This window comes from Kogia breviceps, chromosome 10 (genome assembly GCF_026419965.1).
Source record: "Kogia breviceps isolate mKogBre1 chromosome 10, mKogBre1 haplotype 1, whole genome shotgun sequence".
Lineage (NCBI taxonomy): Eukaryota > Metazoa > Chordata > Mammalia > Artiodactyla > Physeteridae > Kogia > Kogia breviceps.
Window position 1 is genome coordinate 84,378,224 of NC_081319.1, and position 14,893 is coordinate 84,393,116.

At 43.8% G+C, this 14,893-nt stretch overlaps 2 non-coding genes across 2 annotated transcripts; both read right to left on the reverse strand.

The window, feature by feature from the left end:
• Positions 1-14,014: 14,014 nt before the first annotated feature.
• Positions 14,015-14,095, reverse strand: LOC131764717 (small nucleolar RNA ZL8). The gene has a single exon (XR_009337923.1). It is a non-coding gene; the product is annotated as a small nucleolar RNA ZL8 (small nucleolar RNA).
• A 330-nt stretch (positions 14,096-14,425) lies between these two features.
• LOC131764700 (small nucleolar RNA SNORD52) lies at positions 14,426-14,492 on the reverse strand. Its single transcript, XR_009337910.1, has one exon. It is a non-coding gene; the product is annotated as a small nucleolar RNA SNORD52 (small nucleolar RNA).
• Between the last annotated feature and the right edge of the window lie 401 nt (positions 14,493-14,893).

Here is a 14,893-nt window from a genome sequence, read left to right on the forward strand (position 1 = left end):
GGCTCTCCCCATTTATCAGGCTGCCCTTAAACAATAGAAGGAGCCTAACAAGTAATATTGAGCAGCAAATACCAGGGACCAGGCACCAGGTACACTTTCTCACTATTTCAGTCCTCACAACCAGAAGTCATTATCAGGAAGGAGCAGGACAAGGTCCATCATTTTTCCCCAAAAAAAAGGATTAGGAAAGAAGATCTAAGACAAAGGCTTGCATTTCTTTTTGACAAAAAAACACACACACACAAAAAAACAAAAACGGACTTAAATTTACCACAAGGAAAGGGTAGGTCTTCCCTTTCCTAATATTCTGGACAGAATATTTTTTAAAACACATTTTTAGGGAATTCCCTGGCGGTCCAGTGGTTAGGACTCTGCGCTTTCACTGCCGAGAGCCCAGGTTCAATCCCTGGTCCAGGAACTGAAATAGTGCAAGGTGTGTGGCTCGGCCAAAAAAAAACCCAAACAAACACATTTTTAGTGTAGGGCTTAGTTGGTGAGAAAGTAAGGGAAATCTTCAAAAACTATACATAATGGACAGCAAGAACCCAGAAAAACAAATGAGCCCTGGAGCTGGCATTTGCCCTGAGGACATCAGTCAATGCTCAGTGACCAAATCAGGATTACCGTGGATCACAGATTTGCAGTCAGGATAAAAAGCCAAGGTCCTGGGCTTCCCTGGTGGCGCAGTGGTTGAGAATCCGCCTGCCGATGCAGGAGACACGGGTTCGTGCCCGGGTCCGGGAAGATCCCACATGCCGCGGAGCGGCTGGGCCCGTGAGCCATGGCCTCTGAGCCTGTGCGTCAGGAGCCTGTGCTCCGCAACGGGAGAGGCCACAACGGTGAGAGGCCCGCGTACCACAAAAAAAAAAAAAAAAAAAAAAAAAAGCCAAGGTCCTGAGAAGTTCTGGAAATTGTGAAAGGAAAATCAAATGGAGTTGGTATTGCTAAGAGAGCACTCTAAAATGGAGCTGGGAAGCCATTAAGGAAATGTGACTTATACACATTTCAGCCTGGATGGAATCTGACCTTTTGACCTTATGAAGTCATCCAGAACACCTGCTAGAAACTCAAGATACATATAAAGTAACTCGTGACAGTCTACTTATCAGACACCTACCCTAAAACACCCTGTGATTCCCTGTGGACAAATATTTTCTGACTTAGTCAATCATAATTCTCGCCAGGCAACTTTTAACAACCTTGTGGCTTTGTGTCTTTATAAGCCCCTGACTCTTTCTTTTCCTTGGAACACATTTTCGGGGTTACCCAAATCTGTGTGTCTTCGGACGCGCAAGCCCAGCGGCCACGGCTCATGGGCCCAGCGCCTCTGCGGCAGGTGGGATCTTCCCGAACCGGGGCAGGAACCTGCGCCCCCTGCATCGGCAGGCGGACTCTCAACCACTGCGCCACCAGGGAAGCCCAACTCTTTTCTTATTTGCAGCCTCCTGCACTATTTTTTTTTTTAGTTGACAAAGTTAAAAAAGCATTTTTCCCACCCCCGCCCCGGGGTGGGAAAGCAGTACTGCCTTGGGTGCACAATTTAAGAGAATACCAAAAAACTCAGGGATCAAGATAAATCATGGTTTAGTGCAATTTTTAAAAAGTCAAATTGGCAAACTACAGCTCGAAGGCTGACTACTCTTTGTAAATAAAGTATCAAAAGGCCACATCTTTAGTGTGGGAACTGGCCTCCATCTTTGCTCTGGATAGAGGTGGGGGGGAAGAAAAGGAAAATAAATAAAAGTATCTGGAAAATTCCTAACAAAAAGTTCATACTCCCGTGGGATTAACACCAGAAGTCACATTTCCTGTGGCCTCCAAATCTGCCAGCCACACATTTAGCAGTACCTGGTCTTAAGCTCAGTGGTGAGTACATGTTGTTTATTAGTCTTCTTTAAATTGTACGTAATTATTATATACACTTTTGTGTATAATAATAAGTAGAAGGAAAATTAAAAGTAAAATAAAATGAAATAAAAAGAAATAAAATGAACAAATAAATAAATAGAAGGAAAAAGATAAATGGAGACCTCTGGGTAACTTGGCAAAAATACAACCACAAAGGGACTTCCCTGTGGTCCAGTGGTTAAGAATCCACCTTCCAGGGCTTCCCTGGTGGCGCAGTGGTTGAGAATCTGCCTGCCGATGCAGGGGACATGGGTTCGTGCCCCGGTCCGGGAAGATCCCACAAGCCGCGGAGCGGCTGGGCCCGTGAGCCATGGCCGCTGAGCCTGCGCGTCCGGAGCCTGCGCTCCGCAACGGGAGAGGCCACAACAGTGAGAGGCCCGGGTACCACAAAAAAAAAAAAAAAAAAAAAAAATCCACCTTCCAATACAGGAGACAAGGGTTCGATCCCTAGTTGGGGAACTAAGATCCCACATGCTACAGGGCAACTAAGCCCACTCACCACAACTAGAGTGCCCACACACCACAACTAGAGAGCCCCGTACACTGCAACAAAAAATCCCACGTGCCACAGCTAAGGCCCAACACAGCCAAAAATAAATAAATATTTTTTTAAAAAATACAACCACAAAGGTGGTGTCCAGAGCGAATGCCAACGTGCATCAAGAGAGGATGAGGTTGGAGGGAAGAGTGAAGATGCATAATCAGCTTTATTCTTCAGTATCTTAAGTCCAGCTAACTTTGTGATGTTCCTATTAACCAATTTAAGGGAGGTGTGTTGTGTAACCTCCAGTAAGCTTGGTTTTGGTATTTTGGAATCCCTGAAGCCGTTGAAGTGCCCTTGCCATTGGAGGTGGGAGCCTGGTAGAGAGCAACTAACATGTTCCTTGGCCAAGATTCTAAAAGGAGAGGTCAGGGGAAGGCCAGTGTCTCTGCACATCTGAGTCTCAGCAAGGCGTTTGATAAGGTCAAGGGGACCACGGAAATTTCCTGGACCCATGTATATAAAAAAGAGGGGGAATTCATTTGGCACCACTGGAGGACAATTTTACACCAACCCCTTACACACACAATACTGTGAATACAGGAAAAGAATGAATCATTTCTCCTACATTTGCAGTAGGAAAAAGTAATTCAGGTTAGACAAAGTACAAGTTGATGAGATGACTTATTACTTGTTTTACAGAAGAATGTCAGCAAATAAGTGTAGAAAGAATAATCAAATTAGAAAATCATCATTTTGCAAACTTGAGTGAAAATTCCCATTTGAAAGGTGCCCTCCCTGAACCAGGAGGGCAAGAAGTTGGCGACCAAGAGAACTCTACAAACAGAATTTGTTGGGAATTCCCTGGTGGTCCAGTGGTTAGGACTCAGCGCTTTCACTGCCATGGGCCCAGGTTCAATCCCTGGTTGGGAAACTAAGATCCCACAAAAAAAAAACAACACAGAACTTGTTAAAAATAATTCTTACCTTCTTTAGCCTCCCCCCATAGGTAGACACTTTTCCACAATTGTCTCTTTTGTTCAACCTTACGTAAAAGCAAGTATGCCATGTCTTTGGGTTTTCATTTCTTTATGAAGTCTCGTGTCATGTAAAACTTAAATAAATGTGTATGCTTTTCTCTTGTTAATCTGTCTTTGTCAGGTTGATTTTTCAAACCCAGCCAGGGACCCTAAGAGGGTCAAGGGAAACTATTTGCTCCCCTACACAGGCAAAGGTAATCAGTGGATGCCAAAATCATTAGGTTAAGGTTGAGGGAAACTGCATATTCATTCACAAGATGCTGAAACCAAGGGTAGTCAGCAGTTAGCCATTAATAAATAATAAACTGTAACCTGCCTTCACTGATCAAGCTCACTTCGTTTTTACAAAAAACTTGCACGTCCTCTGAGCATCACATAGGCTAAACAATGTTTGCCCAAGTTGTTGTTTTGAGATTTGGAGTTGTCTGTGTCCAGTTCAAGATAGAACCAGTTAAGACTTGTTAAGACCACTTACCCTCCATCTGGGCATGCAGAGTGTCTGGGCACAGAGTGTCTGCTCCGTGACATTTTGACGTCAGAGGGACAAAAAATTCACCCTCAGAGCATACTAACACAGCCATTTTCTGAACATGGGTCCCAAGAAGAAGCCTGTAGCTTAGTTGTGTCTGTGCAGAATGTTGATTCAGCACCTTTCTCTTATCTCTAATTACCTTTCCCCACACCTCAGCTTTATCCCATGAATACCCCAAGCCCCTTGCCTTTTTGGGAGGAAAATTTGAGGCTTGTTCTCTCATCCCCTCAGTTGGCTGCCTTGTGGATAAACTCTCTGCTTCAAACCTAGCGTTTGGCTTGCTGCGCGTCAGGCAAACCTGGTTTGGTAACAGTGCCAAAGAATTAACCCATCTTGCCACTCACGAGGGCGAAAAGCACTTCTACAATGAAGAGATCCTGGGGGTCACTACTTTAACCGGGTGATCAAACTAAGGTCAAGAATAATGGAACAGGGGTGGGATAGGGAGGGTGGGAGGGAGATGCAAGAGGAAGGAGATATGGGGATATATGCATATGTATAGCTGGTTCACTTTGTTATAAAGCAGAAACTAACACACCATTGTAAAGCAATTATACTCCAATAAAGATGTTAAAATTAAAAATAAAAAAGAATAATGGAACAAATAGACTTTATGATCCCCCTGACACAAGGCCCTGTGAAGTATATAGCACATGGTAGACTGAAAAAATTATCCCCTAAAAGATATCCATGCTCTAACACCTGGAACCTGTGAGGGCTATCTTATACAGGGATAAAGAGGGTCTTTGCAGATTGATTAAATCAAGGGTCTTGCGATGGGGAGATAATTCTGGATTATCTGGGGGGGGGCTCTAAATGAAATTGCATATATCATTATAAGAGGGAGGCAGAAGAGGATGCAATACACACAAGTGAAGAGGAGGCAGCGTGTCACAGAGGCAGAGATTGGAGTGATGTGGCCACGAGCCAAGTTATGCCAGCAGCCACCAGACGCTGGAAGAGACAAGGAACAGATTCTCCCATAGTGTCTCTGGTGGGGGCAAGGCCCTGTGGACACCTTGATTTTTGCCCAGTGAAACTGTTTTGAACTTCTGGCCTCCAGAATTATGAAGGAATAAATATCTTTTGCTTTAAACCACCAGGTTTGTGGTAATTTGTTACAGCAGCCATACATGGTGTCATTCATGAAGTATTCTTGCCCAAACCATGTAATCAAAATCTAATTAGGTCTTTAAGGGAATTCCCTGGTGGTCCAGTGGTTTGATCCCTGGTTGGGGAGCTAAGATCCCACAGGCTGCGTGGTGCAGCGAAAAAAAAAAAAAAAATCTAATCAGTCCTTTAAGTATAACTTCCAGGTTAAAGAAAATGCAGAAAGTTGAGGAACAAGTTAAAAACACCAAGAGAGCACAGTTAGATGAAGCCAACATGTGGAACGTTCTACAAGACAACTGGCCTAGTCTCTTCAAAGGATCATTGTCACAGAACGAAGGGGACTGTTCTAGAATCAAGAGACTAACAAGGGACTTCCCTGGTGGTCCAGTGGTAAAGAATCCACCTTCCAATGCAGGGGACACAGTTTCGATCCCTGGTCGGGGAACTAGGATCCCACATGCCACGGGGCAACTAAGCCTGCGCGCGACAACTAGAGAGAGAAAACACGCCCACCACAACTAGAGAGAAGCCCGTGCGCCACAACGAAGAGCCCACGTGCTGCAACGGAGACCCAACGCAATCAAAAAAAAAGAAAGTAAATAAGTAAAGATTTTTTAAAAAGAGACTAACAAGATATAACAGTAAAAGAAAGTGCTTGATCCTTGAATCAATGAATACTGGCTCTTTAAAAGAACAATTACCATAAAAGATATTTTGGGAACAGTTGAAAAAATTTGAGTATTGATTTAACTATTAAGTAGTATTAGGAATTATTAATTTTCTCAGGTATAATAGTATTGTAGGACTTCCCTGGTGGCACAGTGGTTAAGAATCCACCTGCCAATGCAGGGGACACGGGTTCGAGCCCTGGTCCAGGAAGATCCCACATGCCACAGAGCAACTAAGCCTGTGCACCACGATTACTGAGCCTGCGCTCTAGACCCCGCGAGCCACAACTACTGAGCCCGCGTGCTGCAAGTACCGAAGCCTGCAAGCCTAGAGCCCGTGCTCCGCAACAAGAGAAGCCACCACAGTGAGAAGCCCGCGCACCGCAACAAAGAGTAGCCCCTGTTCGCCGCAACCAGAGAAAGCCTGCGCGCAGCAACAAGACCCAACGCAGTCAAAAATAAAATAAATAAATAAATTTATATATTAAAAAAAAAAAAGATCCTGCAAGCCTCGCAGGAAAAAAAAATAGTATTGTATATGCAGGTAAATGTCCTTAGATTGTGGATATGCATGCTGAAATATTTAAACATAAAATGTTATGATCTCTATAATTCACATTGAAATGAGCCTGCTAAATATATATTTTTTATATTTATATGTGTGTATATGTATATACACATATAATTTAATATATATTTTTGCCATTTGTCATATTTTCAGATGTGGAAAAATGTTGACAATTTTTGGATTAGGTGGTGGGTATATGGGTGTTTATATTCTTCCTATTGTTTGAAAAGTCTCCTGATAAAAAGTTTAAAAAGCAGTCTTTTGTAGTGGCTGCTCAACCTCCTGTAGAAGAAATCAACCCACTGTGGAGCAAGGCCTCTCCCTGCACGCTGGGAAACGGGAGGCTCCCAATCCAGGGTGGTGCCCGCCATTGTTGCAAGGCCCTTTAAAGACAGCCCCCTCTCCCATGTTGTTACCCATCAGCACATAACTGTGTTTGATTATTGGCTGACATCTCTATCTTCACTATGTTTAGAATTTAATGGTTTAATGACAGGCAATAGCCAACCTGGAATGTGACCCATTTCCACCTGAGATTCACCTGACTGGGGCAATAAAATTTAACGTTTTAAACATCAGCAGGTACTTTAACCCTTAGGATAATCTCTCTGTCCTTACTTTTTGGGAAATAACACAATTGAAAGACTGACTATCTTGGGCAAGTAGGATGTTAATGGTCGAGAAAGTACTACAATAAACAAAGTAATAGATGGCCCTGAGCTTCTCCAAGCCAGATGCCCATATAGATGCCACTGTGCAGAGCTAACCATGGTGCCTGCGCCTGTTCTGGCTGCAGCGTTCTCACAAACCAGCAAGGTGAAGGCAGCTCTAAGCAAACGGTGCCAAATGGAGCATCTCACTTCATCCTTCCTATCAATTCCTTTTCATATTCATCTCTGTTTTCTCTGCTCCACATTATGGATGATTTCTTCTTCCAGTTCACTAATTCTCTATCCAGTTAGTCTGTTATTTAACCTGTTGTTGTGCTTCTTATGAATTTACCTGTTCATTTCAATTCTAGAATTGCTACTTGTTTCCTTTTCAAACCCATCTGCTACTTTATAATGCCCTCTTCTGCACAATGGATTGAATGAGCCCCTTTATCTCTTTGAACATCTTCAGTCTCCAACCATGCTGTCATCTGAGTTTCTTACTTGTAAAGTCACCTGTTATTGCGCCTCCAGACTTGTTCTCCTGGGGATGTTCTGGCTCATCTTGAGAACCGTTGTCTTTCAAGGGAGCTCCCTCTGTCTGGAGGTGTCCCTGGGGCTGACTTAAGCTTTTGCCTGTGCTCAGCCCTCTGGGATTCACAGGTCCCAAACATTGTTTTTTAAGTTATTAAGAAGTAGTTTGACATACGAAAATATGCTCCTTGACTATACACCTCCTTGACTATATCACTGTCCCTGCCCACCCCATCTTGAATTTAGCATTTAGCAATCCTATGCATTTCTTTATATATATATATAAATTTACTTATTTTATGTATTTATTTTTGGCTGTGTTGGGTCTTTGTTGCAGTGCACAGGCTTCTCATTGCGATGCCTTCTCTCATTGTGGAGCACGGGCTGTAGGCGCGTGGGCTTCAGTAGTTGTGGCTCACGGGCTCTAGAACACAGGCTCAGTAGTTGTGGCGCATGGGCTTAGTTGCTCCGCGGCATGTGGGATCTTCCCGGACCAGGGATCCAACCCGTGTCCCCTGCATTGTCAGGTGTATTCTCAACCACTGCGCCACCATGGAAGCCCCGGTGCTATGCATTTCTTTTTGTTTTTACTATGATACTTAACTCCAAACAATATATTGTTTTTCTAAAATTTATTTTATTGAAGTATGGTTGATTTACAATGTTGTGTTAATGTCTACTCTACAGTAAAGTGACTGTTATACATATATATATATTCCTTTTCATATTCTTTTCTATCCGGTTTATCACAGGATATTGAATATACTGTGCTATACAGTAGGAACTTTAAAGAATATATTGTTTAGTGGTAAATGTTTTCAAGCATTACATACTATTTTTCTGTGATCTGCTTTTTTTTCTTCACATTGTGAGATTAATCCACACTGGTATGTTAGTCATCCTACTGCTGCATGTAGCACATTGTGTATTTTATGAATATACCCCCATTTCCCTATTGGCGAACACTTGGGTTCCTTTTTTTCTCCCCCCTTATCAACAGTACCATCAAGGATGTGTATGTGAGTGTTTGTATCTGTATGTGAGTGTTTAGGGTGCATCACCAGAAGTGGAAACACTGGGTTGAAGAGAGAGCATGCCTCATTTTTAGTAGGTACTGCTAAACTGTTTTCCAAAGGGATTCTATAAAGTTATGTTCCTGCAAACAATGTCCAAAACAGTTTTTATTTCTTGGCTCTAGGATTTCCTCACAAACCAAATTACATCCAGAAGCTTTGTTGAAGGCTGTTGCATCACGCACGGGATCTAAGGGAGCCGATGGTGGATCCCACCAGAGTCAAGGAGCAGTAGAGTTGTGAGATGCGGCCAAATTTTGGTGTTAAGGTATCACCAGCATGATTTGCTGACAAATTGGATATAGAATACGCAAACAGGACTCAAGCAGACTCCAAGGGTTTGGGCACAAGCAACAGGCAGGTAGAGGTATCATTCTGGAGGGGCTTGCGCACTAGCCAGTTGCTAAGGATTACAGGGGTGAGAGGCCTGGGGAAACAGGCCTGGGAGGCTCACGGTCTTCAGTAGCTAAGATGGCAGGCCACTCTCCAAGTAGATTAATTTTACAGAGCTATGAGATCTGCCTAGTGGGTTGGGAGAACTGGTTACTTCTGAAAGTGCTCCTGGGGGTAAAGAAGATTCAGTGTGCTTTGGGGTAGGGGTCTTATCAAATCACTGTCACCCCTGTGAAGAGAGACAGTGGGGCTCAAGAATGCGAGGACTGGAAAGTGATTTCCATGCCTGGAATTAAGAAAAGTCCATGTGACCATCTTCACCATGGCTGTAGCTCAATCTTTTTTTTAAAAAAATACATTTATTTATTTATTTATTTATTTATGGCTGCGTTGGGTCTTCGTTGCTGCACACAGGCTTTCTCTAGTTGCAGTGAGCGGGGGCTACTCTTTGGTTGTGGCTCATGGCCTTCTCATTGCAGTGGCTTCTCTTGCTGCAGAGCATGGGCTCTAGGTATGCAGGCTTCAGCAGTTGTGGCTCACGGGCTCTAGAGTGCAGGCTCAGGAGTTGTGGCACACAGGCCCAGTTGCTCCGTGGCATGTGGGATCATCCTGGACCAGGGATCAGATCGAACCCATGTCCCCTGGATTCTTAACCACTGCACCACCATGGAAGTCCCGCAATCTTATACTCTAAACCTGGGACTGACACAGGAAGGAGGGTCTGAACACCTAGGGCAGGACTTGGATCATAAAAATAAGGGCAAGAGAATGCAGAAGAGACCCTATGGACAAGAAATAAAGTTGACCATTTAATAGTAATGTCAAGGACTAAGGAAAACTGGATGAGGTACTGACTAGGCTATGTTAGCTAATGTCTAAGCTATTTGGAATAATCTAATTGTAGCTAATGCCTAAATAAGGCTTACTATGTGTTAGGCAGTTTTAAGTGCATTTACATATAGTTAAACCTAACAACTCCATAAGAGTAGGTACTCTTTTATCCATCTACAAATGAGGAAATAGAGTGGCTAAGTAACTTAGCCAAAGTTGAACACCTGTAAGTATTCAGTCTGGCTCCCTACATCTTAACCAGTCCCCTGTACTTCCTATGTGATACTGTCATCCTAGAAAAATACTTACAAATGCAAGTCCTCATGTATAGTACCCAGAGACACCCATCAACCTTGAATTGTTTTGTTTTTTGCCTAAATAAAAATGGGCAGAAATGTGTTTGGAAGGGTAGAATCTAAACTATAGGGAAGTGTGTGAACAAAAAAAAAACCAAGCTGCAACATAACTGCATGGAGTATCAGTCCATATTTATGAAGCTCAAAAAGATACAAAACCAAACAATATTTTAGAGATGCACTGAATTCAGAGTACAAAGAAAAGCCAAAGACTGATACAGCCACAATTCAGCTGGGTGACATCCTCTGAGTGGGAGGGAGAAAAAGAAAAATAGAATCAAAGAAAAGTTTTGCTTCAGTTATTGGAAATGTGTAAAGCTAGGCCATAGGTATATTATATACTAGACAGAAAGGAATTTGGGGCTTCCCTGGTGGCGCAGTGGTTGAGAGTCCGCCTGCCGATGCAGGGGACGCGGGTTCGTGCCCCGGTCCGGGAAGATCCCACATGCTGCAGAGCGGCTGGGCCCGTGAGCCATGGCCGCTGAGTCTGCGCGTCTGGAGCCTGTGCTCCACAACAGGAGAGGCCACAAAAGTGAGAGGCCCGTGTACTGCAAAAAAAAAAAAAAAGAAAGGAATTTGAATCCTCACTGACACTGATCTTGGAGAGACCAGTGAGTGGTCCTGAAGAGAGATTTTAGTTCCTTCCCGGGAATAGAACCTAGCCGCTACTCCACCAGGGGCTAGAGGCTAGAAGCACCCTGGCTCTTGCCCCATTTGAAAGCAAGAATGTTTCAAGGAGGCAAAAACTTAAGAACAGGTACAAAGTTTATTATTAGAGACACAGCACAATTGGGAGAACAGCACACAGAGAAACAGTTTAAGACAGAAGCAAGGCAGAAATACACAGCAAGGATAGGGGCATCCTCTCTGAGGAGTACCGTAAAAGGGTGATTTAAATCACATATAGGACTGGTCTTCCGGGTCTTTGGTTACCTTTAGCCAATTATCTTGTTTCTTTTTTCACAGTTGACCAGTCCTAGGACCCTCCCTAAGATGCGAGTGCAGCTTTTTGCCAAGATGGATTCGGCTGCAGAGGCCTGTGGGAGGTATGTCCACACTTATTATGGGGTGGTGCTCCCTCCCTTTTTGACCCCCAAGGAGCCTTCCTGCACACGTGCAGACAGGGAAGTTTACCTTGACCTCAGGAGTGGTCATCTTATCTCTTAACTTCAGCAGAGCTCAGTTTCTGCCACTTGCTTTGTCCTTGGAGTGTCTGGGTGAGAACCAAGCTTCAATTTTACTCCACTTGAAACACCAGTGTCCAGCCCAGGGGCCTCAATACCTCCTATCTCTCTGACCTTAAGCAAATTATTTAACATCCCTGAGCTTTTCTCTCCTTGCTTGCAAGGTAGGGTAGATACGTATCTACTTTGCAAGGTTTTAAGGATTCAATGAAGTGAAACACATAAAAAGCCTAGGACAGACCAAAGCACTTAATATATGGTGGCTACTAAGATTATACAGCATCTGTGGTCAGAGGTAACTGCCCTGCAGGGAGCAGCAAACAGGGCAATTTCAAGGACGGAAAAAAAATCTGGCAAAGACGATTAAGGAAAATAAAAATTGGAAAAAAATCTTTGCTGAGTGGGGACCAAGCTGGAAACGTTCCATAGGAAAAGAGATACAAAAGTTGTGCAACATTTAAAAGATGAATTATTAGGTACACAAACTGGTACGCTCCACCTGGAGTAGTGATGGCAGGTAGAGAAAACAGGCACTCTGAAGGAGACTTGTTACGAGTATAAACTGGGACTTTATGGAACATACATTATTACTTTAAATGCCCAAATCCTTTGACTCTGAAATTGTACTTTTGGAAATGTATTCTACAACACAACTTCAAATGGGTGCAAATTGATAGGGAATCAGCACTGGTACATAGCATGACCAGAAACTCAAATGCCCCCTTTACCAGAAGCTGCATAATTTACAGTAGAGCCTTACAGCAGCATACTCTGCATGCTGGTGGGGAACCTCCTTTATGATGATGACAAATAGGAGCATAGAGTATGCTTTTCCCCCCATTTTTTTTTTTTTTACTGTGGTGAAATACACATAAAATGTACCATCTTTACCATTTTTAAAAAAATGTTTATTGGGGTATCGTTGATTTACAATGTTGTGTTAGTTTCAGGTATACAGCAAAGTGAATCAGCTATACATATATCCACTTTTTTTTCCCCCATAAAGTCCATTACAAAGTATTGAGTTGAGTTCCCTGTGCTATACAATAGCTCCTTATTAGTTACCTTTTTTGTATGTAGTAGCATGTATGTGTCAATCCTAATCTTCCAATTTATCCCTCTCCCCATCTTTACTACTTTTTTTTTTTTTTTTGTGGTATGCGGGCCTCTCACTGCTGTGGCCTCTCCCGTTGCGGAGCACAGGCTCCGGACGCGCAGGCCCAGCGGCCATGGCTCACGGGGCTAGTCGCTCCGCGGCACGTGGGATCTTCCCGGACCAGGGCACGAACCCGTGACCCCTGCATCGGCAGGCGGATTCTCAACCACTGCGCCACCAGGGAAGCCCCATCTTTACTACTTTTAAGCATACAGTTCAGTGGTAATAAACACATTAATCACATTGAACAACCACCACCACCATCCATCCCCATGACCTCTTTTCATCTTTTAAAATGGAAACTCTATACCCATTAAACAGTAACTCTTCATTTCCTCATTCCCTGCCCCTGGCAACCACCCCCGTATGTTCTTTGAAAATATATCTGGACAACCTATGTTTTCACCAATTGATCAAAAGGCTAATTGGATGTCTGTGTTACTGGTGTCATAAAAACCTCAAATATTAGAATACTATCACAATCAATCTAGAAATCCTTAACATTGGTATCAATATGTGGCAAATCTACTTTTCGTATGTCGCTGCAAAGAGGTACAGCTAGATATCAACTGTGATGCTCGTTCACTGGTGGTTAACCTTTCATGTCCCTAAACCTTTCTGTACCATCTTGTTTTCACTGATACTAATCTATTTTTTACTTGCTGTAAAATATTTTATTGGAATCCTTTGGGTAAAAGCAAGTAAAAACCACCTAATTGATTTTGGTCCCCAAATTTCTAGGCAGTCCCCTCCCCTCCACCCCAGAAGACTGACAGCTGCTCACGCGGGTTTAATGCAGGAAAGATGTGAAGTTCCGAGGATCTGTCCAACACCAGGTAGAGAACATCCTTTGTGTCAGCAAAATTCTAAAATTTCATAAAAGCAACACATATTAGAAACATGCAAGCAAATGACAGAAAAGCATGAATCTAGGGCTTCCCTGGTGGCACAGTGGTTCAGAGTCCGCCTGCTGGTGCAGGAGATACGGGTTTGTGCCCCGGTCCGGGAGGATCCCGCATGCCCTGGAGCGGCTGGGTCCGTGAGCCATGGCCGCTGAGCCTGTGCTTTGCAACGGGAGGGGCCGCAGCGGTGAGAGGCCCGTGTACCCCCCCCCCCCAAAAAATCCTGCCAACGCAGGGGACAATGGGTTCGAGCCCTGGTCCGGGAAGATCCCACATGTCGCGGAGCAACTAAGCCCACGTGCCACAACTACTGAAGCCTGCGCGCCTAAAGCCCGTGCTCCACAAGAGAAGCCACCACAAGGAGAAGCCCTCAAACTGCAACGAAGACCCAATGCAGCCAAAAATAAGTAAATACAATAAATAAATTTATTTTAAAAAAGCATGAATCATAGATACAGGGACACATTGGTAGTTATCAGAGGGAAAGGTGGTTAGGCAAAAAGGATCAATTGCATGGTGACTACACTTACTGTGGTGACCACTTTCTAATGTATATAAATATCCAAAACATTATGTTCCTGAAACTAATGTAGTTATATACCAGTTTTACTTTTAAAAAGAAGCATAAGAGTGGATCAGGTGGTTTCAAAGATCCTCAGAAGTTCTCAGAGACTCTAGTCCAACCAGGTCACCATTACCACTCTGGAGCTGGTAGAAAAACCCAAGAGACTTACCACAGTACCAAGGTAGAAGGCATGCTACTCTCCACTTCTTGTCATTCTCCACTTGTCACAGCTTGTTGATGAAGTGGCAGGAACCATTACCTAGGCATCTCAGCTATCCCAACAGCACTTCTCCAAGAGGAGAATTCCAAACTTTAGGCCTTCAACCACCAGGCTATCTCTGAATCTCTGTGAAGGGGCACTGCCCCTGCTCGGGATGAAAGAAAGCAGGACCACCGATGAGAAATAAAAGCAGAGAGTTACAGCCCTCCCATTGGCGCCTCTCAAAACTCCAAGTATCCAGTTCCCAAAATGAGTCAGAAATTAATTTTGACATCAGGATCAGCATCAGAGACTCTAGTCTGAGAAATCATCATCCCCAATTTTGGGAGACCTGGATCAAGGGAAGCCATTATGGGAAGGAATCTAGAACATTCAAAGACAACAGCCCCAGTATAAGGATCTAGCAAATTAAGAATTCAGGGATGGGAAGTTAGGAGAAAAAAGGAATAGGAAACAAATTTAGAACTGCGGAGAACAGCTCCATCAAGGAGGCCCAGCATGCAGGGTAGTTTATAGTAGTTAAACCGGTGGAGAAAGCAGGTTTAGCAAGGCTTAAACAAAACTTGGAGGAGTTAAAAAAGTGAGAGACACTGAGAGCGCCCGCAAACCTAACACTCACCTTTATTCAAAAATAACACACGGTGGGGCTTCCCTGGTGGCGCAGTGGTTGAGAGCCCGCCTGCCGATGCAGGGGACACGGGTTCGTGCCCCGGTCCGGG